Raw genomic sequence first — 26,305 nt, 5'->3', positions numbered from 1 at the left:
TTTCACTTTTCTTTTCTTACTGTACCAAATGCTTATTGATTTAATCTTATTCTTCACTTTCTCCCATATCTCCCCAATCTGAGTATCTGCCCTATTCTCTTCAACATATTCTTTAATTTTCTCATTCTCCATATCTAATAACTCCCTAATCTGTTGTTTATATTCATCCTCTTCAATATAACCTGCATTCAAAATCCACATCCCTCCCCCTATCTCCTCTCTCCCTACTTTAATTCTGAATCTCACCCCGTCGTGGTCACTCAGTGCATTTATTTCATGTCTTATTCTGTCTACATGTTTTATGTTCTCTCCCTGTGTTAAAACCAAATCTATCCTGCTTTGTTTCAGTACACCATCCCTCATTTGTCTCCTGGTGAATTCCCTCCTCTCTGGATTCTCATTTCTCCACACATCTACTAAATTCTTGTCCTTCATCATGTCTAACAAGCTCTCCCTCGACTTTTCCCATCTGAACACTACACCTTGCCCTATATCTAACCTGCTACATTTAGTATTAAAATCCCCTACTATTATACATCTCCCAATCACTAGCCCTTTCAGCTCCTCTATTATAATTCTTTTATCTATTTCTATATTCGGAACATATATATTAATTAGTCTAAACAACACATTTTGATACTTAAACTCTATGACTATTATCCTCCCTGTCCTATCTTTATATATCTCTTTTATCTCATCTACCCTATGTTTTTTAATCATTATAGCCACCCCTCTTGCGTTCTTAGCCCCGTTATTATAATAAATCTCCCCCCCCCACACCTCCTTTACCTCTATAACTTTTACGTCATCCCAATTTGTCTCCTGTATGCATAGGATGTCACTTCTATATATATTTAAAAGTGACCTCAGTTTGCCTCTGTCCCTTAAACCATTCACATTAACAGAAGTTACTGTGGTCATGAGAGCTAAAAGAAAGAAAATATTTAAACCAAAAACCAAAGCAAGACTCACATGCCAGACCGCGGTCCTTTACTTCTCACTCCCCGTGTCTTCTCCTCCTCTGCTTTCCTTTTGGCGGCCAGTTCTTTTGTCTTCTTCCCTCCTTTTCGTCCTCTGCCCTCCTGTCTTTGCTCCTCATCTATTTTTTCCACCGGTTGTTCTGCTCTCCCTCGTTCATCGTCTGTATCCTCCGCCACATCATCGTCCTCCGCTTTTCCCCCCTGCTCCATCATCTGTTCGTCACCGTCCTTCTCAGCACTGTCGCCGCTGTCAGATCTATACCGCCATTCCAGTTCTTTTTCCGCTTCCTCGTTCTCACCTCCCGTCTCCTCTTCAGCTCCCCTTCCGTCATCGCTCTCTCCGTCTTTATCCTCCATTTGTTCTCCTCTCTCCTCCTCTCTCGCCGCTGCGTTCCGTTCCTCACACTCCCGCGCATAATGCCCTGTCTTCTGGCACCTGAAGCACTTGAAATCAGGGCACTCCCTGAAGATGTGTCCTGGCTTGATGCAGAGTCGGCACACCCGCACCTGTCGATCATGTATCACTCTAAAGTACTCCGCTCCTCTCAGTGTCTCTAACTTGGTTGAGTACGGGAGTGATCGTACCTGCTCATTAAAGCGGACTTTTAAAAATCTTGTCCCGTCCGCAATCTCCGTCCCCGGCCACTTGCGCCGTTTGATGACAGATATTGGCCGCACACCCCACTCCTCCAGCCTTGCCAGTATTGTTGCATCTTCCATGTAAACAGGCAAGTTAATAAATGACACCACCATGTCACTGTTCACAATCTCCCTGCCATGCACTAAGGCTCCTTTTACACGCACGCCATCCAGGAGCTTGCGCTTTCCCACCTCATCCTTCATGGTGATTTCATAGTTTTTTTCCCCTCTCACACGGCATCCGCTCACCACTCCACATTGCACTGCTACTTCCCGCAGAATATCCATCATGGAAATCACCGCTGTTCCCTCCACCTCAACGTCCACTGTCAGCTCTTTCCCGTACTCTTTCTGCCGTCCTTCTCCCGTTTCTGGCCGATTCTCAATCCCAATCCTTCCCTCTTCCTCCAGTGCTCCAACTCCACTGCTAGGCATTGTCTGCTCCGGTCCTTTGTCTGCTGCCATGTGGTCCATCCGTCAAATGAAAGCCTCCCCAAACAGCAAAAAAAGCTGTGGGGAGATTTAGAACTATAATTAAATTACGATTTTGTCAAAAGAATATAATCTACAAATCAACAAGAAGAAAAAAACACCAGGCTGCTGTATCAGCCTACTCTGCCAACAAACTTTTTCCTGCTTCCTTCACTTCCTGCTTTGCGCACCTGAACGAGATCAGACGAGATCGGGCGTGCCTAAGGTGGTATGGCCGTAAGCAATTATAGACTTGACCATATTAGCTTTTATACAGGGGGAGGACGTAAGGAGTGAGAGCGCTGCCGTGGCCAGAGACGGGACTTGTACAGAAACAATGATTAGATCCATAATGAATGAATGAATACGTTATTCCAGACTCAGAGTTACATATTTGAACGCAATGCATTACACTGCTTGGGCGTCATCGTTTGCGTGATCTTTTGAAGAAACGTAGCGTTGCAGAACCTGGGATGGACTAAGGTGGACCGCCGTCATTGCAGCTCTCTGCTACGTCACTACACTGTCCACATGTTTCACAAATAGAGTTTGAGGAGACGTCGTCAGAGACTGTATGTTGCTTAAATTCTCCAAAACAGTGGGCGCTAAAGATCAGCGCACGGTAGGCCATTGCATCCAATGAGCTCGAGTTGAAAAAGTATAATGCTTACAGCACCTGGTATTCGCAGGCGGTCACCCATCCAAGTACTAACCAGGCCCGACCCTGCATAGCTTCCGAGATCAGACGAGATCGGGCGTGCCCAAGGTGGTATGGCCGTAAGCATTTATAGACTTGACCATATTAGCTTTTATACAGGGGGAGGACGTAAGGAGTGAGAGCGCTGCCGTGGCCAGAGACGGGACTTGTACAGAAACAATGATTAGATCCATAATGAATGAATGAATACGTTATTCCAGACTCAGAGTTACATATTTGAACGCAATGCATTACACTGCTTGGCCGTCATCGTTTGCGTGATCTTTAGAAGAAACGTAGCGTTGCAAAACCTGGGATGGACTAAGGTGGACCACCGTCATTGCAGCTCTCTGCTACATCACTACACTGTCCACATGTTTCACAAATAGAGTTTGAGGAGACGTCGTCAGAGTCTGTATGTTGCTTAAATTCTCCAAAACAGTGGGCGCTAAAGATCAGCGCACGGTAGGCCATTGCATCCAATGAGCTCGAGTTGAAATAGTATAATGCTTACAGCACCTGGTATTCCCAGGCGGTCACCCATCCAAGTACTAACCAGGCCCGACCCTGCTTAACTTCCGAGATCAGACGAGATCGGGCGTGCCCAAGGTGGTATGGCCGTAAGCATTTATAGACTTGACCATATTAGCTTTTATACAGGAGGAGGACGTAAGGAGTGAGAGCGCTGCCGTGGCCAGAGACGGGACTTGTACAGAAACAATGATTAGATCCATAATGAATGAATGAATACGTTATTCCAGACTCAGAATTACATATTTGAACGCAATGCATTACACTGCTTGGGCGTCATCGTTTGCGTGATCTTTTGAAGAAACGTAGCGTTGCAAAACCTGGGATGGACTAAGGTGGACCGCCGTCATTGCAGCTCTCTGCTACGTCACTACACTGTCCACATGTTTCACAAATAGAGTTTGAGGAGACGTCGTCAGAGTCTATATGTTGCTTAAATTCTCCAAAACAGCGGGCGCTAAAGATCAGCGCACGGTAGGCCATTGCATCCAATGAGCTCGAGTTGAAAAAGTATAATGCTTACAGCACCTGGTATTCCCAGGCGGTCGCCCATCCAAGTACTAACCAGGCCCGACCCTGCTTAGCTTCCGAGATCAGACGAGATCGGGCGTGCCTAAGGTGGTATGGCCGTAAGCAATTATAGACTTGACCATATTAGCTTTTATACAGGGGGAGGACGTAAGGAGTGAGAGCGCTGCCGTGGCCAGAGACGGGACTTGTACAGAAACAATGATTAGATCCATAATGAATGAATGAATACGTTATTCCAGACTCAGAGCAACATATTTGAACGCAATGCATTACACTGCTTGGGCGTCATCGTTTGCGTGATCTTTTGAAGAAACGTAGCGTTGCAAAACCTGGGATGGACTAAGGTGGACCGCCGTCATTGCAGCTCTCTGCTACGTCACTACACTGTCCACATGTTTCACAAATAGAGTTTGAGGAGACGTCGTCAGAGTCTGTATGTTGCTTAAATTCTCCAAAACAGTGGGCGCTAAAGATCAGCGCATTGCATCCAATGAGCTCGAGTTGAAAACGTATAATGCTTACAGCACCTGGTATTCCAAGGCGGTCACCCATCCAAGTACTAACCAGGCCCGACCCTGCTTAGCTTCCGAGATCAGACGAGATCGGGCGTGCCTAAGGTGGTATGGCCGTGAGCAATTATAGACTTGACCATATTAGCTTTTATACAGGGGGAGGACGTAAGGAGTGAGAGCGCTGCCGTGGCCAGAGACGGGACTTGTACAGAAACAATGATTAGATCCATAATGAATGAATGAATACGTTATTCCAGACTCAGAGTTACATATTTGAACGCAATGCATTACACTGCTTTGGCGTCATCGTTTGCGTGATCTTTAGAAGAAACGTAGCGTTGCAAAACCTGGGATGGACTAAGGTGGACCGCCGTCATTGCAGCTCTCTGCTACGTCACTACACTGTCCACATGTTTCACAAATAGAGTTTGAGGAGACGTCGTCAGAGTCTGTATGTTGCTTAAATTCTCCAAAACAGTGGGCGCTAAAGATCAGCGCACGGTAGGCCATTGCATCCAATGAGCTCGAGTTGAAAAAGTATAATGCTTACAGCACCTGGTATTCCCAGGCGGTCACCCATCCAAGTACTAACCAGGCCCGACCCTGCTTAGCTTCCGAGATCAGACGAGATCGGGCGTGCCTATGGTGGTATGGCCGTAAGCATTTATAGGCTTGACCATATAAGCTTTTATACAGGGGGAGGACGTAAGGAGTGAGAGCGCTGCCGTGGCCAGAGACGGGACTTGTACAGAAACAATGATTAGATCCATAATGAATGAATGAATACGTTATTCCAGACTCAGAGTTACATATTTGAACGCAATGCATTACACTGCTTGGGCGTCATCGTTTGCGTGATCTTTTGAAGAAACGTAGCGTTGCAGAACCTGGGATGGACTAAGGTGGACCGCCGTCATTGCAGCTCTCTGCTACGTCACTACACTGTCCACATGTTTCACAAATAGAGTTTGAGGAGACGTCGTCAGAGTCTGTATGTTGCTTAAATTCTCCAAAACAGTGGGCGCTAAAGATCAGCGCACGTAGGCCATTGCATCCAATGAGCTCGAGTTGAAAAAGTATAATACTTACAGCACCAGGTATTCCCAGGCGGTCACCCATCCAAGTACTAACCAGGCCCGACCCTGCTTAGCTTCCGAGATCAGACGAGATCGGGCGTGCCTAAGGTAGTATGGCCGTAAGCAATTTTAGACTTGACCATATTAGCTTTTATACAGGGGGAGGACGTAAGGAGTGAGAGCGCTGCCGTGGCCAGAGACGGGACTTGTACAGAAACAATGATTAGATCCATAATGAATGAATGAATACGTTATTCCAGACTCAGAGTTACATATTTGAACGCAATGCATTACACTGCTTGGACGTCATCGTTTGCGTGATCTTTTGAAGAAACGTAGCGTTGCAAAACCTGGGATGGACTAATGTGGACCGCCGTCATTGCAGCTCTCTGCTGCTCCCTGCTAGCAGCGTCACTACACTGTCCACATGTTTCACAAATAGAGCTTGAGGAGACGTCGTCAGAGTCTGTATGTTGCTTAAATTCTCCAAAACAGTGGGCGCTAAAGATCAGCGCACGGTAGGCCATTGCATCCAATGAGCTCGAGTTGAAATAGTATAATGCTTACAGCACCTGGTATTCCCAGGCGGTCACCCATCCAAGTACTAACCAGGCCCGACCCTGCTTAGCTTCCGAGATCAGACGAGATCGGGCGTGCCTTTTTTTTTTTATCTTTTATTATAAAAATAAATCAGATTTTATATACAAGCGTAATCTACACAGAGGGGAAAAAACATATACTTGAATTCAAATGTAAAATCACAAAATGAATAAAATAAAAGTAAACAATAACATCAGCATTTTAACAAATAGGTCCTCCTGCCAAGCATTATTCAATCCTATACATCAGTTTTCCTTTGTCATTGACAGAAATGAAACTGCATCCCTTAACAAAATGTTGAAATTCTTCCTTTTCATATTTAAAAATCAAACTTATGTCCTTTTTCAACCCCGATACAAAGTAGGCCCAGACAGATATTATTTTTTGTTCAAAATGTGCTAGATTCCTTCTTAGCCATACAGCATATCTAGCATGACTTAGTACATAGTTTATCATATTTATGTTTACTTTCTCTTTCTTTTCCCATACTCCAAACAGAAATGTTTTTTTCCAGTCCTTTCCCTCAAAATACTGCTTCCCCCAGTTCTCCTGCAAAAATTCCTTTAATTTCATGAAAAAGATCTTCAGTTTGTCACACTCATAATACAAATGCATTAATGTCTCCGGATCAGTTTTGCATATATCGCACTCCCTTCTTACATCCTTATTTATTTGGTGTATCACCACATTTGTGTACAGTCTGTTGTGCCGTAATTTAAAATCATGATCCTGACATTCTATACTATTTTTGCTTACATTCCACTGCTTCCATATTTGATTTCCTTCCATGCCTGGGAACACCTTTTCCCAAACCTTTTCCGATGCAGGTTCCTTAAATTCCTTTTGGATCAGCGCTTTATAGTAGTCCTTTACCTTTGAATCCCTTAGTGGTCTTTTTTCCCCATTATTTTCTATATATAACTCGGGGAACGTTATTTTCCTTTCTATAACCACGTTATTTTCTATTTGCCTCACCCAATCTATTGGTATGCTTTCTTTTATTTTATCGTACATATTTACAGTAGTGGTTTCGTTCATTTCTTCATCATACTCCTTAACTGCGTCTATTATAGCCTGGTATCTTAGAAACCCAGGTATGAATTCATATAGGCAATCTTTTATTTGCGTTAGTCCGGAATAAAACATTTTTTTATCCCATAGCATGTTATTGTTCATTTTTATCAATGGGTTACACCATATTGGTTGATTTATTACCTGACTGTATTTTGTGCATTCATATTTAATGTTTATTCTGTATTTCCCCCATGCATCAAACACCTCTTTATAATATCTAGGCACTTTCTCATACATGGAGTTTTTCATTATCATTATTAGACCGTTTTCTTCACATCTTCCATTTTTATATAAATATTCCTTAAAAACATTTTTCCATCCATAATCAACCCTATCGTACAGATACTTTTTAACAGTTTTTATTCGTATTGCTTTTTTCTTTATATTCAAGTCCACCAATTTCAATCCTCCTTCTTCATATTTCCCTATCAGTGTCTTTTGTGCTATTCTTGCCAGTTTCCCATCCCAAATGTAATTTGTAATTGTGCTGTTTAGCTCTTTGTGCACCCACTCTGGCATGTCTATCACAGTCAAGGCATAGACAATCTGGGATAGTATTAATGCATTTACCACTAAAACCTTCCCCTTTAATTTTAATCTCCTCGGCTTCCACGCATTTAATGTGTTTTTCACTTTATTTATTACTCCATTCCATGTCTCATCTCTCGCCTCCTTTTCTTTCACTCCCATATTTATCCCCAATATTTTCATATAATCATTTGAAATTCTAAAAGGTATGTTACAATCCTTTTGGTTTATATTTCCGACGTACATTATTTCAGTTTTGTCTATATTTACTTTAGCCCCTGCTGCTCTCCCATATATTTCCATTTTTCCCATTATCCTTTTCACGCTATTCATATTTTTTACCATGCATGTGGTGTCATCAGCATATTGCTGTATTTTGCTTTCACCCCCATTTGGCAATTTTATCCCCTCTATTTCCTTATCCTTCTTTATCATTTCCGCGAGACTTTCTGCAGTTAAGCTGTAAAGTACTGCCGATAGCGGGCACCCTTGCCTCACAGATCTCTCCAATGGAAAAGGATCTGTTATAGCTCCATTTATTTTTATCCTACTCCTTGCATTTTTGTACAATAATTTAATCCAGTTGATTATTCTTTGCCCAAAACCAAATTTTTCTAATGTGCAAAATAAAAAACTATGCTCAACCCTATCGAAGGCTTTATTAAGGTCCATACTTAAAATAATTCCACCATCCTTCCCCATGCATTCGATTGTGTCCCTTATTGTGCAAATAATGTCCGATATGTCCCTCCCTGGTATCCCATACGCCTGTGTTGGTGCTACGATTGTTGGTGCTGCTGTTTTTATTCTGTTTGCTAATACCTTTGTTAAAATCTTGTAATCCGTGTTTAGTACAGTTAGCGGCCTATAGTTTTCCAGTTTTCTTTTGCTTCCTTTATTTTTATATATGATCGTTATTAGTCCTGTTGCCAGCGACTCTGGTATCTCCTGCTCCTTCTCCATCTCTGCATAAATTATGTTTAAAATTGGGAGCAGATTGTCGATAAATGTTTTATAAAATTCACCTGTAAGGCCATCTGTTCCCGGACTTTTATTGGTATTCAATGACATTATTGATTCTTTTATTTCTATGTCTTTGATGTTGTCATCACACATACTTTTCTCATCATTTGTTATTGTTTTATCAATATTACCTAATACTGTATTTATATCTTCCTTCTTTGCATTTCCTTTTTTGTATAGATTTTTATAAAATGTCCCAACATTTCCAATAATGTCTACAAAATCATTTATTATCTCTCCATTTTCATTTTCTAACTCTTCAATATATACCCTTTCCTGTTTCCTTTTTTCTAATCCCAAAAAATAGCCTGTGCATCTCTCCCCCTTCATCGCATATTTCTCCCTACTCCTTGTTATTGCCCCCATACATTTATTCTGTTCATAAACGTCCAGTTTGGATTTCACCTTTATGTATTTTTCTATGCTATGTTTTGGATCCTTATCAATTCTTTCTGCCTCTTCTGCCAGCTCATCCTTCAAACATTTTATTTTCTCTCTTTCTTTAAAAGCCCGGACCTTTGCATATCTAATACTTATTGTCCTTATCTTTTGCTTCAGTCTTTCCCACCATAATCCCTTGTTTCTACACATGTCCATGTTCTTTTTTCCATTCTCTATGCAGGCAACTATTTTATTTCTATATCCCTCTTCCTCTAGGAGAGTACTGTTTAGGCACCACACTCCTCCTCCCCTTCTCTCTATCCCAGTACCAACCTCTATTGACAGGATTGCATGGTCACTGAATGATGTGAATTTATACACCATATTCTTTATAAATTTAACCATTGTCTGATGTGCTATACACAAGTCTATTCGGCTTTGTTTTAATTCCCCCATTACCATTTGCCTTCTTGAGTATTCTCTCCTGTTTGGGTTTTCGTTTCTCCATACATCAATTAATTGTTTTTCCTGCATTGTTTTCAGAAAAACCTTTCTTGAAGCATCATTTTTAAATTCCTTCCCTCTTGCCATATCCAACCTTGTACTTTTTAAATTAAAATCTCCCACTATTATACAGTTTCCCACACACCATTTTCCTAAATCCAAAAAAAAAGCCTTCCTGTCTGCTTCTATATTTGGTGCATATATATTAATTATTCTGTACTCTATCTTTTTGTATTTAAATTCTATGATTATGACTCTTCCTTTTTTATCTTTGTAGATTTCTTTGAGGTTTTCTACAGTATTATTTTTTATCAGGATTGCTACCCCACATGATTTATCCGTACCATGGTTTGCATACATCATGTCTGTCCATTTCGTTTTTATATCTTTCATGATATGGTCTGTCCAGTTCGTTTCTTGCAGACATAACATGTCATTATTTTTACATTTAATTAATAGTTTTCCAAATTTGCTTTGATTTCTTAGCCCATTTGTGTTGAATGAAATCAAGCTTAACATTAAACATATAATTATGGTTTCATTTCCAACCTTCATTTTGTCCTTCTTTCCTCCCTCTTCCTCCTTTTCTCCTCAGCTTGGAGCGCAGCTTTTCTTTTCTTTGTGGTCTCCTCCGCCTTTCGTTCCTTCTGCGGTCTGCTTACACTCTCTGCCTCTGAAATATCCTCGATAATCATGAAGTCCATCGCAGTTTCCCTCTCGTCTCGGTTTCCATCTCCATGCTGCTTTACCCCACCGCTGCCGGTTCCGTCTGCTGGAGTCGTCTCGCGGGGAGCCTTCTCTCCACTCGATTCCTCTCCGGACCGGCTCTCCTCCTGCCACACAGCTCCCAACACGTCTCCTGCTGCGACGTCACTCAGGGGATGCCGTCTTTGGTTCTGCACCATGGTCTCCGCCCTGCTCTCTGGGACGCCCCCTGGGTCTCCCTCCGTCTGCATGTCGTCCTCGTCGCTGTCCTCCGGCTCCTCCTCCTCGCTGTCAGCGCTGTTGACCTCCTCCGCGACGTTGACCTCCTCCGCGACGCTGACATCCTCTCTCTCCGCTGCTTCTGGAACACACTCCCTTGCATAGTGTCCCTGTTTTTTACACCTGTGACATCTGAATTCTGGGCATTCTCTGAAGATGTGACCCGGTTTAATACATAATCTGCATACTTTCATCTGCCTGTCATGGATCACGCGGAAGTACTCTCCCCCCACAAGTGTTTCGAACTTCGTTGAGTACGGTAGCGATTTCACCGTTTCAGTGAACCGGACCTTCAAGAACCTGGTTCCATCGGCTATGTCCGTTCCTGGCCACATTCTTCTTTTAATTGGCGAGATTGCCTTAACTCCCCATTCTGCAAGTTTGGCAAGAATGACACCATCCACAATGTACGTCGGCAAGTTTAAAAAAGATACAACTAGTTCGTCATTTCTAATTTCTTTTGCCACTACCGTGCTCTTCTTTATTCTAATCCCATCTAACAGTTTATCCTTCCCTTCAACATTGTCCATTGTTATTTCGTATTTTTTGGGCATTTTAAAACGGCATCCATTCACCACCCCGCACGTTTTTTTAACCTCACTTAGAAGTTCCATCATAGTCACCATCTCATCTCCAACAATCTCTACCGCCAAGGTAAGCTCCTTCTCAAATTTCTTATCTGTGCTTTGAAGAAATTCCGAGGTACTTTTACTGTTGTCCGTGATCCTTCTCGTAGTCGTTTCCTTTCCAATGTCGGCGTTCTTTGTCGGTTGCTGCGTCTTGCCGTTGTCCATGATCCTGCTCGTGGTCGGGGTCTTTCCATGGTCGGTGTTCTTGGGCGATATCTGCTCCATGCCGTTGTCCATATTCTGTGTCGTTGTGCTTGCCGGTCCGCTGTCAGTTGCCATGAGATCCGTCCTGCTCCTCTCTACTCGCTCTCTCCTCTCCATCACGTCACTCATTCAAACACACACACAAACAAAAAAGACGTTCCCCCGAACAGCAAGCTGCTGGGGGAATAAAAACTAATACAAAAGTAAAACACACTCACTCACTTTCAATCTAGCACAAACAAAAAAAGTCCACCTGCTCTCTCCACCTGCTCTCTCTGCTCATTCGCTTCCTGGTTGCACACCTGAACGAGATCAGACGAGATCGGGCGTGCTCAGGGTGGTATGGCCGTAAGCATTTATAGACTTGACCATATTAGCTTTTATACAGGAGGAGGACGTAAGGAGTGAGAGCGCTGCCGTGGCCAGAGACGGGACTTGTACAGAAACAATGATTAGATCCATAATGAATGAATGAATACGTTATTCCAGACTCAGAGTTACATATTTGAACGCAATGCATTACACTGCTTGGGCGTCATCGTTTGCGTGATCTTTTGAAGAAACGTAGCGTTGCAAAACCTGGGATGGACTAAGGTGGACCGCCGTCATTGCAGCTCTCTGCTACGTCACTACACTGTCCACATGTTTCACAAATAGAGTTTGAGGAGACGTCGTCAGAGTCTGTATGTTGCTTAAATTCTCCAAAACAGTGGGCGCTAAAGATCAGCGCACGGTAGGCCATTGCATCCAATGAGCTCGAGTTGAAAAAGTATAATGCTTACAGCACCTGGTATTCCCAGGCGGTCACCCATCCAAGTACTAACCAGGCCCGACCCTGCTTAGCTTCCGAGATCAGACGAGATCGGGCGTGCCTAAGGTGGTATGGCCGTAAGCAATTATAGACTTGACCATATTAGCTTTTATACAGGGGGAGGACGTAAGGAGTGAGAGCGCTGCCGTGGCCAGAGACGGGACTTGTACAGAAACAATGATTAGATCCATAATGAATGAATGAATACGTTATTCCAGACTCAGAGTTACATATTTGAACGCAATGCATTACACTGCTTGGGCGTCATCGTTTGCGTGATCTTTTGAAGAAACGTAGCGTTGCAAAACCTGGGATGGACTAAGGTGGACCGCCGTCATTGCAGCTCTCTGCTACGTCACTACACTGTCCACATGTTTCACAAATAGAGTTTGAGGAGACGTCGTCAGAGTCTGTATGTTGCTTAAATTCTCCAAAACAGTGGGCGCTAAAGATCAGCGCACGGTAGGCCATTGCATCCAATGAGCTCGAGTTGAAATAGTATAATGCTTACAGCACCTGGTATTCCCAGGCGGTCACCCATCCAAGTACTAACCAGGCCCGACCCTGCTTAGCTTCCGAGATCAGACGAGATCGGGCGTGCCTAAGGTGGTATGGCCGTAAGCATTTATAGACTTGACCATATTAGCTTTTATACAGGGGGAGGACGTAAGGAGTGAGAGCGCTGCCGTGGCCAGAGACGGGACTTGTACAGAAACAATGATTAGATCCATAATGAATGAATGAATACGTTATTCCAGACTCAGAGTACATATTTGAACGCAATGCATTACACTGCTTGGGCGTCATCGTTTGCGTGATCTTTTGAAGAAACGTAGCGTTGCAAAACCTGGGATGGACTAAGGTGGACCGCCGTCATTGCAGCTCTCTGCTACGTCACTACACTGTCCACATGTTTCACAAATAGAGTTTGAGGAGACGTCGTCAGAGTCTGTATGTTGCTTAAATTCTCCAAAACAGTGGGCGCTAAAGATCAGCGCACGGTAGGCCATTGCATCCAATGAGCTCGAGTTGAAAAAGTATAATGCTTACAGCACCTGGTATTCCCAGGCGGTCACCCATCCAAGTACTAACCAGGCCCGACCCTGCTTAGCTTCCGAGATCAGACGAGATCGGGCGTGCCTAAGGTGGTATGGCCGTAAGCATTTATAGACTTGACCATATTAGCTTTTATACAGGGGGAGGACGTAAGGAGTGAGAGCGCTGCCGTGGCCAGAGACGGGACTTGTACAGAAACAATGATTAGATCCATAATGAATGAATGAATACGTTATTCCAGACTCAGAGTTACATATTTGAACGCAATGCATTACACTGCTTGGGCGTCATCGTTTGCGTGATCTTTTGAAGAAACGTAGCGTTGCAAAACCTGGGATGGACTAAGGTGGACCGCCGTCATTGCAGCTCTCTGCTACGTCACTACACTGTCCACATGTTTCACAAATAGAGTTTGAGGAGACGTCGTCAGAGTCTGTATGTTGCTTAAATTCTCCAAAACAGTGGGCGCTAAAGATCAGCGCACGGTAGGCCATTGCATCCAATGAGCTCGAGTTGAAATAGTATAATGCTTACAGCACCTGGTATTCCCAGGCGGTCACCCATCCAAGTACTAACCAGGCCCGACCCTGCTTAGCTTCCGAGATCAGACGAGATCGGGCGTGCCTAAGGTGGTATGGCCGTAAGCATTATAGACTTGACCATATTAGCTTTTATACAGGGGGAGGACGTAAGGAGTGAGAGCGCTGCCGTGGCCAGAGACGGGACTTGTACAGAAACAATGATTAGATCCATAATGAATGAATGAATACGTTATTCCAGACTCAGAGTTACATATTTGAACGCAATGCATTACACTGCTTGGGCGTCATCGTTTGCGTGATCTTTTGAAGAAACGTAGCGTTGCAAAACCTGGGATGGACTAAGGTGGACCGCCGTCATTGCAGCTCTCTGCTACGTCACTACACTGTCCACATGTTTCACAAATAGAGTTTGAGGAGACGTCGTCAGAGTCTGTATGTTGCTTAAATTCTCCAAAACAGTGGGCGCTAAAGATCAGCGCACGGTAGGCCATTGCATCCAATGAGCTCGAGTTGAAATAGTATAATGCTTACAGCACCTGGTATTCCCAGGCGGTCACCCATCCAAGTACTAACCAGGCCCGACCCTGCTTAGCTTCCGAGATCAGACGAGATCGGGCGTGCCTAAGGTGGTATGGCCGTAAGCAATTATAGACTTGACCATATTAGCTTTTATACAGGAGGAGGACGTAAGGAGTGAGAGCGCTGCCGTGGCCAGAGACGGGACTTGTACAGAAACAATGATTAGATCCATAATGAATGAATGAATACGTTATTCCAGACTCAGAGTTACATATTTGAACGCAATGCATTACACTGCTTGGGCGTCATCGTTTGCGTGATCTTTTGAAGAAACGTAGCGTTGCAAAACCTGGGATGGACTAAGGTGGACCGCCGTCATTGCAGCTCTCTGCTACGTCACTACACTGTCCACATGTTTCACAAATAGAGTTTGAGGAGACGTCGTCAGAGTCTGTATGTTGCTTAAATTCTCCAAAACAGTGGGCGCTAAAGATCAGCGCACGGTAGGCCATTGCATCCAATGAGCTCGAGTTGAAAAAGTATAATGCTTACAGCACCTGGTATTCCCAGGCGGTCACCCATCCAAGTACTAACCAGGCCCGACCCTGCTTAGCTTCCGAGATCAGACGAGATCGGGCGTGCCTAAGGTGGTATGGCCGTAAGCAATTATAGACTTGACCATATTAGCTTTTATACAGGGGGAGGACGTAAGGAGTGAGAGCGCTGCCGTGGCCAGAGACGGGACTTGTACAGAAACAATGATTAGATCCATAATGAATGAATGAATACGTTATTCCAGACTCAGAGTTACATATTTGAACGCAATGCATTACACTGCTTGGGCGTCATCGTTTGCGTGATCTTTTGAAGAAACGTAGCGTTGCAAAACCTGGGATGGACTAAGGTGGACCGCCGTCATTGCAGCTCTCTGCTACGTCACTACACTGTCCACATGTTTCACAAATAGAGTTTGAGGAGACGTCGTCAGAGTCTGTATGTTGCTTAAATTCTCCAAAACAGTGGGCGCTAAAGATCAGCGCACGGTAGGCCATTGCATCCAATGAGCTCGAGTTGAAATAGTATAATGCTTACAGCACCTGGTATTCCCAGGCGGTCACCCATCCAAGTACTAACCAGGCCCGACCCTGCTTAGCTTCCGAGATCAGACGAGATCGGGCGTGCCTAAGGTAGGTATGGCCGTAAGCAATTATAGACTTGACCATATTAGCTTTTATACAGGGGGAGGACGTAAGGAGTGAGAGCGCTGCCGTGGCCAGAGACGGGACTTGTACAGAAACAATGATTAGATCCATAATGAATGAATGAATACGTTATTCCAGACTCAGAGTTACATATTTGAACGCAATGCATTACACTGCTTGGGCGTCATCGTTTGCGTGATCTTTTGAAGAAACGTAGCGTTGCAAAACCTGGGATGGACTAATGTGGACCGCCGTCATTGCAGCTCTCTGCTGCTCCCTGCTAGCAGCGTCACTACACTGTCCACATGTTTCACAAATAGAGCTTGAGGAGACGTCGTCAGAGTCTGTATGTTGCTTAAATTCTCCAAAACAGTGGGCGCTAAAGATCAGCGCACGGTAGGCCATTGCATCCAATGAGCTCGAGTTGAAATAGTATAATGCTTACAGCACCTGGTATTCCCAGGCGGTCACCCATCCAAGTACTTACCAGGCCCGACCCTGCTTAACTTCCGAGATCAGACGAGATCGGGCGTGCCCAAGGTGGTATGGCCGTAAGCATTTATAGACTTGACCATATTAGCTTTTATACAGGAGGAGGACGTAAGGAGTGAGAGCGCTGCCGTGGCCAGAGACGGGACTTGTACAGAAACAATGATTAGATCCATAATGAATGAATGAATACGTTATTCCAGACTCAGAGTTACATATTTGAACGCAATGCATTACACTGCTTGGGCGTCATCGTTTGCGTGATCTTTTGAAGAAACGTAGCGTTGCAAAACCTGGGATGGACTAAGGTGGACCGCCGTCAGTTGCAGCTCTCTGCTACGTCACTACACTGTCCACATGTTTCACAAATAGAGTTTGAGGAGACGTCGTCAGAGTCTGTATGTTGCTTAAATTCTCCAAAACAGTGGGCGCTAAAGATCAGCGCACGGTAGGCCATTGCATCCAATGAGCTCGAGTTGAAAAAGTATAATGCTTACAGCACCTGGTATTCCCAGGCGGTCACCCATCCAAGTACTAACCAGGCCCGACCCTGCTTAGCTTCCGAGATCATACGAGATCGGGCGTGCCTAAGGTGGTATGGCCGTAAGCAATTATAGACTTGACCATATTAGCTTTTATACAGGGGGAGGACGTAAGGAGTGAGAGCGCTGCCGTGGCCAGAGACGGGACTTGTACAGAAACAATGATTAGATCCATAATGAATGAATGAATACGTTATTCCAGACTCAGAGTTACATATTTGAACGCAATGCATTACACTGCTTGGGCGTCATCGTTTGCGTGATCTTTAGAAGAAACGTAGCGTTGCAAAACCTGGGATGGACTAAGGTGGACCGCCGTCATTGCAGCTCTCTGCTACGTCACTACACTGTCCACATGTTTCACAAATAGAGTTTGAGGAGACGTCGTCAGAGTCTGTATGTTGCTTAAATTCTCCAAAACAGTGGGCGCTAAAGATCAGCGCACGGTAGGCCATTGCATCCAATGAGCTCGAGTTGAAATAGTATAATGCTTACAGCACCTGGTATTCCCAGGCGGTCACCCATCCAAGTACTAACCAGGCCCGACCCTGCTTAGCTTCCGAGATCAGACGAGATCGGGCGTGCCTAAGGTGGTATGGCCGTAAGCATTTATAGACTTGACCATATTAGCTTTTATACAGGGGGAGGACGTAAGGAGTGAGAGCGCTGCCGTGGCCAGAGACGGGACTTGTACAGAAACAATGATTAGATCCATAATGAATGAATGAATACGTTATTCCAGACTCAGAGTTACATATTTGAACGCAATGCATTACACTGCTTGGGCGTCATCGTTTGCGTGATCTTTTGAAGAAACGTAGCGTTGCAAAACCTGGGATGGACTAAGGTGGACCGCCGTCATTGCAGCTCTCTGCTACGTCACTACACTGTCCACATGTTTCACAAATAGAGTTTGAGGAGACGTCGTCAGAGTCTGTATGTTGCTTAAATTCTCCAAAACAGTGGGCGCTAAAGATCAGCGCACGGTAGGCCATTGCATCCAATGAGCTCGAGTTGAAATAGTATAATGCTTACAGCACCTGGTATTCCCAGGCGGTCACCCATCCAAGTACTAACCAGGCCCGACCCTGCTTAGCTTCCGAGATCAGACGAGATCGGGCGTGCCTAAGGTGGTATGGCCGTAAGCAATTATAGACTTGACCATATTAGCTTTTATACAGGGGGAGGACGTAAGGAGTGAGAGCGCTGCCGTGGCCAGAGACGGGACTTGTACAGAAACAATGATTAGATCCATAATGAATAAATGAATACGTTATTCCAGACTCAGAGTTACATATTTGAACGCAATGCATTACACTGCTTGGGCGTCATCGTTTGCGTGATCTTTTGAAGAAACGTAGCGTTGCAAAACCTGGGATGGACTAAGGTGGACCGCCGTCATTGCAGCTCTCTGCTACGTCACTACACTGTCCACATGTTTCACAAATAGAGTTTGAGGAGACGTCGTCAGAGTCTGTATGTTGCTTAAATTCTCCAAAACAGTGGGCGCTAAAGATCAGCGCACGGTAGGCCATTGCATCCAATGAGCTCGAGTTGAAAAAGTATAATGCTTACAGCACCAGGTATTCCCAGGCGGTCACCCATCCAAGTACTAACCAGGCCCGACCCTGCTTAGCTTCCGAGATCAGACGAGATCGGGCGTGCCTAAGGTAGTATGGCCGTAAGCAATTATAGACTTGACCATATTAGCTTTTATACAGGGGGAGGACGTAAGGAGTGAGAGCGCTGCCGTGGCCAGAGACGGGACTTGTACAGAAACAATGATTAGATCCATAATGAATGAATGAATACGTTATTCCAGACTCAGAGTTACATATTTGAACGCAATGCATTACACTGCTTGGACGTCATCGTTTGCGTGATCTTTTGAAGAAACGTAGCGTTGCAAAACCTGGGATGGACTAAGGTGGACCGCCGTCATTGCAGCTCTCTGCTGCTCCCTGCTAGCAGCGTCACTACACTGTCCACATGTTTCACAAATAGAGTTTGAGGAGACGTCGTCAGAGTCTGTATGTTGCTTAAATTCTCCAAAACAGTGGGCGCTAAAGATCAGCGCACGGTAGGCCATTGCATCCAATGAGCTCGAGTTGAAATAGTATAATGCTTACAGCACCTGGTATTCCCAGGCGGTCACCCATCCAAGTACTAACCAGGCCCGACCCTGCTTAGCTTCCGAGATCAGACGAGATCGGGCGTGCCTAAGGTAGTATGGCCGTAAGCAATTATAGACTTGACCATATTAGCTTTTATACAGGGGGAGGACGTAAGGAGTGAGAGCGCTGCCGTGGCCAGAGACGGGACTTGTACAGAAACAATGATTAGATCCATAATGAATGAATGAATACGTTATTCCAGACTCAGAGTTACATATTTGAACGCAATGCATTACACTGCTTGGACGTCATCGTTTGCGTGATCTTTTGAAGAAACGTAGCGTTGCAAAACCTGGGATGGACTAATGTGGACCGCCGTCATTGCAGCTCTCTGCTGCTCCCTGCTAGCAGCGTCACTACACTGTCCACATGTTTCACAAATAGAGCTTGAGGAGACGTCGTCAGAGTCTGTATGTTGCTTAAATTCTCCAAAACAGTGGGCGCTAAAGATCAGCGCACGGTAGGCCATTGCATCCAATGAGCTCGAGTTGAAATAGTATAATGCTTACAGCACCTGGTATTCCCAGGCGGTCACCCATCCAAGTACTAACCAGGCCCGACCCTGCTTAGCTTCCGAGATCAGACGAGATCGGGCGTGCCTAAGGTGGTATGGCCGTAAGCAATTATAGACTTGACCATATTAGCTTTTATACAGGAGGAGGACGTAAGGAGTGAGAGCGCTGCCGTGGCCAGAGACGGGACTTGTACAGAAACAATGATTAGATCCATAATGAATGAATGAATACGTTATTCCAGACTCAGAGTTACATATTTGAACGCAATGCATTACACTGCTTGGGCGTCATCGTTTGCGTGATCTTTTGAAGAAACGTAGCGTTGCAAAACCTGGGATGGACTAAGGTGGACCGCCGTCATTGCAGCTCTCTGCTACGTCACTACACTGTCCACATGTTTCACAAATAGAGTTTGAGGAGACGTCGTCAGAGTCTGTATGTTGCTTAAATTCTCCAAAACAGTGGGCGCTAAAGATCAGCGCACGGTAGGCCATTGCATCCAATGAGCTCGAGTTGAAAAAGTATAATGCTTACAGCACCTGGTATTCCCAGGCGGTCACCCATCCAAGTACTAACCAGGCCCGACCCTGCTTAGCTTCCGAGATCAGACGAGATCGGGCGTGCCTAAGGTGGTATGGCCGTAAGCAATTATAGACTTGACCATATTAGCTTTTATACAGGGGGAGGACGTAAGGAGTGAGAGCGCTGCCGTGGCCAGAGACGGGACTTGTACAGAAACAATGATTAGATCCATAATGAATGAATGAATACGTTATTCCAGACTCAGAGTTACATATTTGAACGCAATGCATTACACTGCTTGGCGTCATCGTTTGCGTGATCTTTAGAAGAAACGTAGCGTTGCAAAACCTGGGATGGACTAAGGTGGACCGCCGTCATTGCAGCTCTCTGCTACGTCACTACACTGTCCACATGTTTCACAAATAGAGTTTGAGGAGACGTCGTCAGAGTCTGTATGTTGCTTAAATTCTCCAAAACAGTGGGCGCTAAAGATCAGCGCACGGTAGGCCATTGCATCCAATGAGCTCGAGTTGAAATAGTATAATGCTTACAGCACCTGGTATTCCCAGGCGGTCACCCATCCAAGTACTAACCAGGCCCGACCCTGCTTAGCTTCCGAGATCAGACGAGATCGGGCGTGCCTAAGGTGGTATGGCCGTAAGCAATTTATAGACTTGACCATATTAGCTTTTATACAGGAGGAGGACGTAAGGAGTGAGAGCGCTGCCGTGGCCAGAGACGGGACTTGTACAGAAACAATGATTAGATCCATAATGAATGAATGAATACGTTATTCCAGACTCAGAGTTACATATTTGAACGCAATGCATTACACTGCTTGGGCGTCATCGTTTGCGTGATCTTTTGAAGAAACGTAGCGTTGCAAAACCTGGGATGGACTAAGGTGGACCGCCGTCATTGCAGCTCTCTGCTACGTCACTACACTGTCCACATGTTTCACAAATAGAGTTTGAGGAGACGTCGTCAGAGTCTGTATGTTGCTTAAATTCTCCAAAACAGTGGGCGCTAAAGATCAGCGCACGGTAGGCCATTGCATCCAATGAGCTCGAGTTGAAAAAGTATAATGCTTACAGCACCAGGTATTCCCAGGCGGTCACCCATCCAAGTACTAACCAGGCCCGACCCTGCTTAGCTTCCGAGATCAGACGAGATCGGGCGTGCCTAAGGTGGTATGGCCGTAAGCAATTATAGACTTGACCATATTAGCTTTTATACAGGGGGAGGACGTAAGGAGTGAGAGCGCTGCCGTGGCCAGAGACGGGACTTGTACAGAAACAATGATTAGATCCATAATGAATGAATGAATACGTTATTCCAGACTCAGAGTTACATATTTGAACGCAATGCATTACACTGCTTGGACGTCATCGTTTGCGTGATCTTTTGAAGAAACGTAGCGTTGCAAAACCTGGGATGGACTAAGGTGGACCGCCGTCATTGCAGCTCTCTGCTGCTCCCTGCTAGCAGCGTCACTACACTGTCCACATGTTTCACAAATAGAGCTTGAGGAGACGTCGTCAGAGTCTGTATGTTGCTTAAATTCTCCAAAACAGTGGGCGCTAAAGATCAGCGCACGGTAGGCCATTGCATCCAATGAGCTCGAGTTGAAATAGTATAATGCTTACAGCACCTGGTATTCCCAGGCGGTCACCCATCCAAGTACTTACCAGGCCCGACCCTGCTTAACTTCCGAGATCAGACGAGATCGGGCGTGCCCAAGGTGGTATGGCCGTAAGCATTTATAGACTTGACCATATTAGCTTTTATACAGGAGGAGGACGTAAGGAGTGAGAGCGCTGCCGTGGCCAGAGACGGGACTTGTACAGAAACAATGATTAGATCCATAATGAATGAATGAATACGTTATTCCAGACTCAGAGTTACATATTTGAACGCAATGCATTACACTGCTTGGGCGTCATCGTTTGCGTGATCTTTTGAAGAAACGTAGCGTTGCAAAACCTGGGATGGACTAAGGTGGACCGCCGTCGTTGCAGCTCTCTGCTACGTCACTACACTGTCCACATGTTTCACAAATAGAGTTTGAGGAGACGTCGTCAGAGTCTGTATGTTGCTTAAATTCTCCAAAACAGTGGGCGCTAAAGATCAGCGCACGGTAGGCCATTGCATCCAATGAGCTCGAGTTGAAAAAGTATAATGCTTACAGCACCTGGTATTCCCAGGCGGTCACCCATCCAAGTACTAACCAGGCCCGACCCTGCTTAGCTTCCGAGATCATACGAGATCGGGCGTGCCTAAGGTGGTATGGCCGTAAGCAATTATAGACTTGACCATATTAGCTTTTATACAGGGGGAGGACGTAAGGAGTGAGAGCGCTGCCGTGGCCAGAGACGGGACTTGTACAGAAACAATGATTAGATCCATAATGAATGAATGAATACGTTATTCCAGACTCAGAGTTACATATTTGAACGCAATGCATTACACTGCTTTGGCGTCATCGTTTGCGTGATCTTTAGAAGAAACGTAGCGTTGCAAAACCTGGGATGGACTAAGGTGGACCGCCGTCATTGCAGCTCTCTGCTACGTCACTACACTGTCCACATGTTTCACAAATAGAGTTTGAGGAGACGTCGTCAGAGTCTGTATGTTGCTTAAATTCTCCAAAACAGTGGGCGCTAAAGATCAGCGCACGGTAGGCCATTGCATCCAATGAGCTCGAGTTGAAATAGTATAATGCTTACAGCACCTGGTATTCCCAGGCGGTCACCCATCCAAGTACTAACCAGGCCCGACCCTGCTTAGCTTCCGAGATCAGACGAGATCGGGCGTGCCTAAGGTGGTATGGCCGTAAGCATTTATAGACTTGACCATATTAGCTTTTATACAGGAGGAGGACGTAAGGAGTGAGAGCGCTGCCGTGGCCAGAGACGGGACTTGTACAGAAACAATGATTAGATCCATAATGAATGAATGAATACGTTATTCCAGACTCAGAGTTACATATTTGAACGCAATGCATTACACTGCTTGGGCGTCATCGTTTGCGTGATCTTTTGAAGAAACGTAGCGTTGCAAAACCTGGGATGGACTAAGGTGGACCGCCGTCATTGCAGCTCTCTGCTACGTCACTACACTGTCCACATGTTTCACAAATAGAGTTTGAGGAGACGTCGTCAGAGTCTGTATGTTGCTTAAATTCTCCAAAACAGTGGGCGCTAAAGATCAGCGCACGGTAGGCCATTGCATCCAATGAGCTCGAGTTGAAAAAGTATAATGCTTACAGCACCTGGTATTCCCAGGCGGTCACCCATCCAAGTACTAACCAGGCCCGACCCTGCTTAGCTTCCGAGATCAGACGAGATCGGGCGTGCCTTTTTTTTTCTTTTTATTATCAAAAAATATAGTTTACAATTCAAATTCAGTATTTACAATAATTTACAATCTTTTACAGTCATAACCAAAACCAGTATGACACACACAAGACATACAGACAGTTGATAATCACAAATGTACACAACAATCACATAGAGAGGTTAACCCTAATCATAGACAACAAACATTTGCGTTGGAGTGGTCTGACTGGTCTTAACAAGCAGGAAAAACAATGCCCACACTACATACTAAAACCTAACGTCCCTGATTCCGTTACCATGACTAAAATGCTGTTCCTAACAAAAAACTGGTGAAAATCCTACCTCCTACGCGTGTGGACCAACCTTACATTCTTTTTAAAAGTTGCCACAAACCACTCCCATACCCGTATCACCCTCCCCTCATCCTGCGCAACGTTCCTCCTACATACAATTGCATGACGGACTGTGCTCAGCATGAAATTCACCAAATTAACATTCACATCTTTCACCTTTCCAACCACACCAAACAACAACAGTTTCTTCCATTCAACATCATTCCCAACCTTGATCCCACAGTGTACACTCAACAAATCCTTAACCTTCTCAAGAAAGACAAACAATATCGAACATTCAATAAAATAATGATCGAAGGTCTCATCCACCTCTTTACAAACATTGCACACTCTACCCACAGTCCTATCAATTTGGTGCAAAACAACATTCGTGAATACCCTATTGTGCCTGATCTTAAAATCATTGTGCTCACATTCAATAGAGTTATACTTCACATTCAAGTTGCCCCATATTTTCTTCACGTCAAACCCCTCAAAAACCCTTCCCCACACCTTCTCTGACGCTGGCCTCTTCATCCCACCACCCATCAAATCCATGTACACACTTTTTGTACTGACATCCTCAAACTTAACTCTCTTACCTCCCCTCTCCACCCCCAACTCGACCATCGTGTTCTCCTCGCCCATCCCACCCTGTCCTAACAGTAGTGTCATCCACCCTGTACCAATACTTTCCTTTACTCTTCTATACATCCCAACACCCACAGCCCCCCTCACGTCTCTATTAACCCTCCTTACATCCCTTATGATCACCTGTTCCGCCTTAAAAACGTTACCACCCTCCAACATTAAATGCTTGACCTGTTTAACACCGGCTTTCTCAAAATGTTTACTGACCAGTATTCTGTTATTGTGAAGTATTTTTGGGTTCTGAAAGATTGGCTGATTCAGAACCTCGGCTCTGTCCACACACTCATACTTCACATACTCCAAATATTTCCCCCATGCCTCAAAAACCTCTCTATAGAAATACGACATCCCTTGACACCTCGGTTTGTTAAACATCATAAAAAGACCATTCACACCACAACCACCATACCTGTGCAAATAGTCCTCAAAAAAACCCATCCAACAATACTCCTCCTTACCATATAAATATTTCTTAATTGTTTTCACTCGTAACGCCCTTTTCTTCACCTCCACATCTATCAATTTCAGTCCTCCATCCTCATACCCATTCGTCAAGACCTTATGCGCAATTTTGGCCGGTTTCCCATCCCACAAAAAATTGTTAACAGCCCCATTCAAATCCTTTACTACCCACAATGGTAGATCCAGGGTGCTCAGCACATGATTCACCCGTGACATCATCAAGCAATTCACCACAATCACCTTGCCCCTCAGTCTCAACTTCCTCATCTTCCATAAATTCAAATTCTGCTTTACTTTATTCAGAACCCCTGTCCACGTGACATCCCTTGCCTCCTTTTCATCCACACCTACATTCACACCTAATACCTTTATCATCCCCTTAGAAACAGTCAGCGGAATGTCACACTCGCTCATATCCACTGCCCCTACACAAAGGATCTCTGACTTTTCCAGGTTAATCTTTGCCCCCGATGCACTCCCATATATTCCCAATAACTCAATTACCCTTTTCACACTGGCCAAATTCCTAACTGTAATGCTTGTGTCATCTGCGTATTGATGGATTAAACTCCTACCTCCTCCCGGGATATTGATACCTTGTATGTGCTGATCCTTTTTTAGCATGGTGGCTAATGGTTCAGCCGTTATGCTGTACAATAATGCAGACAACGGACAACCCTGCCTAACTGACCTCTCTAATCTAAAACTATCCGTCAATACCCCGTTACACTTAACCCTACTCTTTGCATTGCTATACAATAATCGAATCCACTTCACTAACCTATCCCCAAAACCAAATCTCTCTAGCACCCTAAACATAAACTCATGTTCTACCCTATCAAAAGCTTTGTTAAAATCTACACTCAAAACTACACCTCCCTCTTCTTTCATATGCCTCACTACATCCCTAACTGACCCTATCGTGTCCGCTATATCTCTCCCTGGAATACTGTAAGTTTGCGTTGATGAAACTATGGTCCCTACTACCGACTTAATCCGATTAGCTAGAATTTTGGCCAGTACCTTATAGTCAGTGTTCAACAGACTTAACCCTCTGTAATTCCCCAACTGCAATTTACTACCCTTATTCTTGTACAGTACCGATATTAACCCCGTCGACATCGACTTACTAACCATCCCTAACCTTTCCATTTCCCTATATACCTTTAATAAAATCGGACATAACAACTCACTAAAGCACTTGTAAAACTCTGCCGGCAATCCATCAGAGCCAGGACTCTTGTTATTAGACAGGCTGCTAACGGCCGCCGTCACCTCCGATTCTACTAACTCACACTCACATACTTCCCTATCACTATCCGATAACACATGCTCAACCGTCCCTAATACCTTGTCCACACTATCCTTATCTACATAGCCTTTGCTAAATAAATCACTGTAAAACCCCTGCACTCTCTCCAACACCCCCACAAAATCATTTACCACTTCCCCTCTCTCACCCTCTATCTGAGCTATGTATGTTCTACCCTGTTTCCGTTTTTCCAGCCCCAGAAAGAAAGACGTACATTTCTCCCCATCTACCGCATACTTCACCCGACTCCTAACTATCGCCCCTTTACACCTCTCCCTTTCATGAGATTCTAATTCCCCTTTAATGCCAATGTAGTCAGCTAAGTCCCTATTCACATCGTCATCTAACCTCCTCAATTCCTCAGCCATTCGCTCTCTCAATACACATTCCGTCCTCCTCTTTACTTGACTCCGCTTTTTACAATATTTTATGCTCAACATTTTCACCTTTATCTTCACACATTCCCACCATTCA

The 26,305-nt window shown here is 44.7% G+C and overlaps 26 non-coding genes across 26 annotated transcripts; all 26 read right to left on the bottom strand.

Moving 5' to 3' along the window:
- Nucleotides 1-2,754: 2,754 nt before the first annotated feature.
- Nucleotides 2,755-2,873, bottom strand: LOC115551572 (5S ribosomal RNA). The gene has a single exon (XR_003978077.1). It is a non-coding gene; the product is annotated as a 5S ribosomal RNA (ribosomal RNA).
- A 421-nt stretch (nt 2,874-3,294) lies between these two features.
- LOC115551541 (5S ribosomal RNA) lies at nt 3,295-3,413 on the bottom strand. The gene has a single exon (XR_003978048.1). It is a non-coding gene; the product is annotated as a 5S ribosomal RNA (ribosomal RNA).
- A 421-nt stretch (nt 3,414-3,834) lies between these two features.
- Nucleotides 3,835-3,953, bottom strand: LOC115551548 (5S ribosomal RNA). Its single transcript, XR_003978055.1, has one exon. It is a non-coding gene; the product is annotated as a 5S ribosomal RNA (ribosomal RNA).
- A 411-nt stretch (nt 3,954-4,364) lies between these two features.
- Nucleotides 4,365-4,483, bottom strand: LOC115551593 (5S ribosomal RNA). The gene has a single exon (XR_003978097.1). It is a non-coding gene; the product is annotated as a 5S ribosomal RNA (ribosomal RNA).
- Nucleotides 4,484-4,904: 421 nt separating this feature from the next.
- LOC115551555 (5S ribosomal RNA) lies at nt 4,905-5,023 on the bottom strand. Its single transcript, XR_003978061.1, has one exon. It is a non-coding gene; the product is annotated as a 5S ribosomal RNA (ribosomal RNA).
- A 420-nt stretch (nt 5,024-5,443) lies between these two features.
- On the bottom strand, nt 5,444-5,562 carry LOC115551576 (5S ribosomal RNA). Its single transcript, XR_003978081.1, has one exon. It is a non-coding gene; the product is annotated as a 5S ribosomal RNA (ribosomal RNA).
- A 6,577-nt stretch (nt 5,563-12,139) lies between these two features.
- LOC115551728 (5S ribosomal RNA) lies at nt 12,140-12,258 on the bottom strand. The gene has a single exon (XR_003978225.1). It is a non-coding gene; the product is annotated as a 5S ribosomal RNA (ribosomal RNA).
- A 421-nt stretch (nt 12,259-12,679) lies between these two features.
- On the bottom strand, nt 12,680-12,798 carry LOC115551727 (5S ribosomal RNA). Its single transcript, XR_003978224.1, has one exon. It is a non-coding gene; the product is annotated as a 5S ribosomal RNA (ribosomal RNA).
- A 420-nt stretch (nt 12,799-13,218) lies between these two features.
- Nucleotides 13,219-13,337, bottom strand: LOC115551726 (5S ribosomal RNA). Its single transcript, XR_003978223.1, has one exon. It is a non-coding gene; the product is annotated as a 5S ribosomal RNA (ribosomal RNA).
- A 421-nt stretch (nt 13,338-13,758) lies between these two features.
- LOC115551724 (5S ribosomal RNA) lies at nt 13,759-13,877 on the bottom strand. Its single transcript, XR_003978222.1, has one exon. It is a non-coding gene; the product is annotated as a 5S ribosomal RNA (ribosomal RNA).
- A 420-nt stretch (nt 13,878-14,297) lies between these two features.
- LOC115551723 (5S ribosomal RNA) lies at nt 14,298-14,416 on the bottom strand. Its single transcript, XR_003978221.1, has one exon. It is a non-coding gene; the product is annotated as a 5S ribosomal RNA (ribosomal RNA).
- Nucleotides 14,417-14,837: 421 nt separating this feature from the next.
- Nucleotides 14,838-14,956, bottom strand: LOC115551721 (5S ribosomal RNA). Its single transcript, XR_003978219.1, has one exon. It is a non-coding gene; the product is annotated as a 5S ribosomal RNA (ribosomal RNA).
- Nucleotides 14,957-15,377: 421 nt separating this feature from the next.
- LOC115551579 (5S ribosomal RNA) lies at nt 15,378-15,497 on the bottom strand. The gene has a single exon (XR_003978084.1). It is a non-coding gene; the product is annotated as a 5S ribosomal RNA (ribosomal RNA).
- Nucleotides 15,498-15,932: 435 nt separating this feature from the next.
- On the bottom strand, nt 15,933-16,051 carry LOC115551710 (5S ribosomal RNA). Its single transcript, XR_003978208.1, has one exon. It is a non-coding gene; the product is annotated as a 5S ribosomal RNA (ribosomal RNA).
- A 422-nt stretch (nt 16,052-16,473) lies between these two features.
- LOC115551567 (5S ribosomal RNA) lies at nt 16,474-16,592 on the bottom strand. Its single transcript, XR_003978072.1, has one exon. It is a non-coding gene; the product is annotated as a 5S ribosomal RNA (ribosomal RNA).
- Nucleotides 16,593-17,013: 421 nt separating this feature from the next.
- On the bottom strand, nt 17,014-17,132 carry LOC115551720 (5S ribosomal RNA). The gene has a single exon (XR_003978218.1). It is a non-coding gene; the product is annotated as a 5S ribosomal RNA (ribosomal RNA).
- A 421-nt stretch (nt 17,133-17,553) lies between these two features.
- LOC115551719 (5S ribosomal RNA) lies at nt 17,554-17,672 on the bottom strand. The gene has a single exon (XR_003978216.1). It is a non-coding gene; the product is annotated as a 5S ribosomal RNA (ribosomal RNA).
- Nucleotides 17,673-18,093: 421 nt separating this feature from the next.
- LOC115551569 (5S ribosomal RNA) lies at nt 18,094-18,212 on the bottom strand. The gene has a single exon (XR_003978074.1). It is a non-coding gene; the product is annotated as a 5S ribosomal RNA (ribosomal RNA).
- A 435-nt stretch (nt 18,213-18,647) lies between these two features.
- Nucleotides 18,648-18,766, bottom strand: LOC115551568 (5S ribosomal RNA). Its single transcript, XR_003978073.1, has one exon. It is a non-coding gene; the product is annotated as a 5S ribosomal RNA (ribosomal RNA).
- Nucleotides 18,767-19,201: 435 nt separating this feature from the next.
- On the bottom strand, nt 19,202-19,320 carry LOC115551718 (5S ribosomal RNA). Its single transcript, XR_003978215.1, has one exon. It is a non-coding gene; the product is annotated as a 5S ribosomal RNA (ribosomal RNA).
- A 421-nt stretch (nt 19,321-19,741) lies between these two features.
- LOC115551717 (5S ribosomal RNA) lies at nt 19,742-19,860 on the bottom strand. Its single transcript, XR_003978214.1, has one exon. It is a non-coding gene; the product is annotated as a 5S ribosomal RNA (ribosomal RNA).
- Nucleotides 19,861-20,280: 420 nt separating this feature from the next.
- LOC115551716 (5S ribosomal RNA) lies at nt 20,281-20,399 on the bottom strand. Its single transcript, XR_003978213.1, has one exon. It is a non-coding gene; the product is annotated as a 5S ribosomal RNA (ribosomal RNA).
- A 422-nt stretch (nt 20,400-20,821) lies between these two features.
- LOC115551544 (5S ribosomal RNA) lies at nt 20,822-20,940 on the bottom strand. Its single transcript, XR_003978051.1, has one exon. It is a non-coding gene; the product is annotated as a 5S ribosomal RNA (ribosomal RNA).
- Nucleotides 20,941-21,375: 435 nt separating this feature from the next.
- Nucleotides 21,376-21,494, bottom strand: LOC115551642 (5S ribosomal RNA). The gene has a single exon (XR_003978137.1). It is a non-coding gene; the product is annotated as a 5S ribosomal RNA (ribosomal RNA).
- Nucleotides 21,495-21,915: 421 nt separating this feature from the next.
- Nucleotides 21,916-22,034, bottom strand: LOC115551566 (5S ribosomal RNA). Its single transcript, XR_003978071.1, has one exon. It is a non-coding gene; the product is annotated as a 5S ribosomal RNA (ribosomal RNA).
- A 421-nt stretch (nt 22,035-22,455) lies between these two features.
- Nucleotides 22,456-22,574, bottom strand: LOC115551715 (5S ribosomal RNA). The gene has a single exon (XR_003978212.1). It is a non-coding gene; the product is annotated as a 5S ribosomal RNA (ribosomal RNA).
- Nucleotides 22,575-26,305: the final 3,731 nt, after the last annotated feature.

Source organism: Gadus morhua, chromosome 9, assembly GCF_902167405.1.
Source record: "Gadus morhua chromosome 9, gadMor3.0, whole genome shotgun sequence".
Lineage (NCBI taxonomy): Eukaryota > Metazoa > Chordata > Actinopteri > Gadiformes > Gadidae > Gadus > Gadus morhua.
This window is presented reverse-complemented; position numbering and strand designations above follow the sequence as displayed.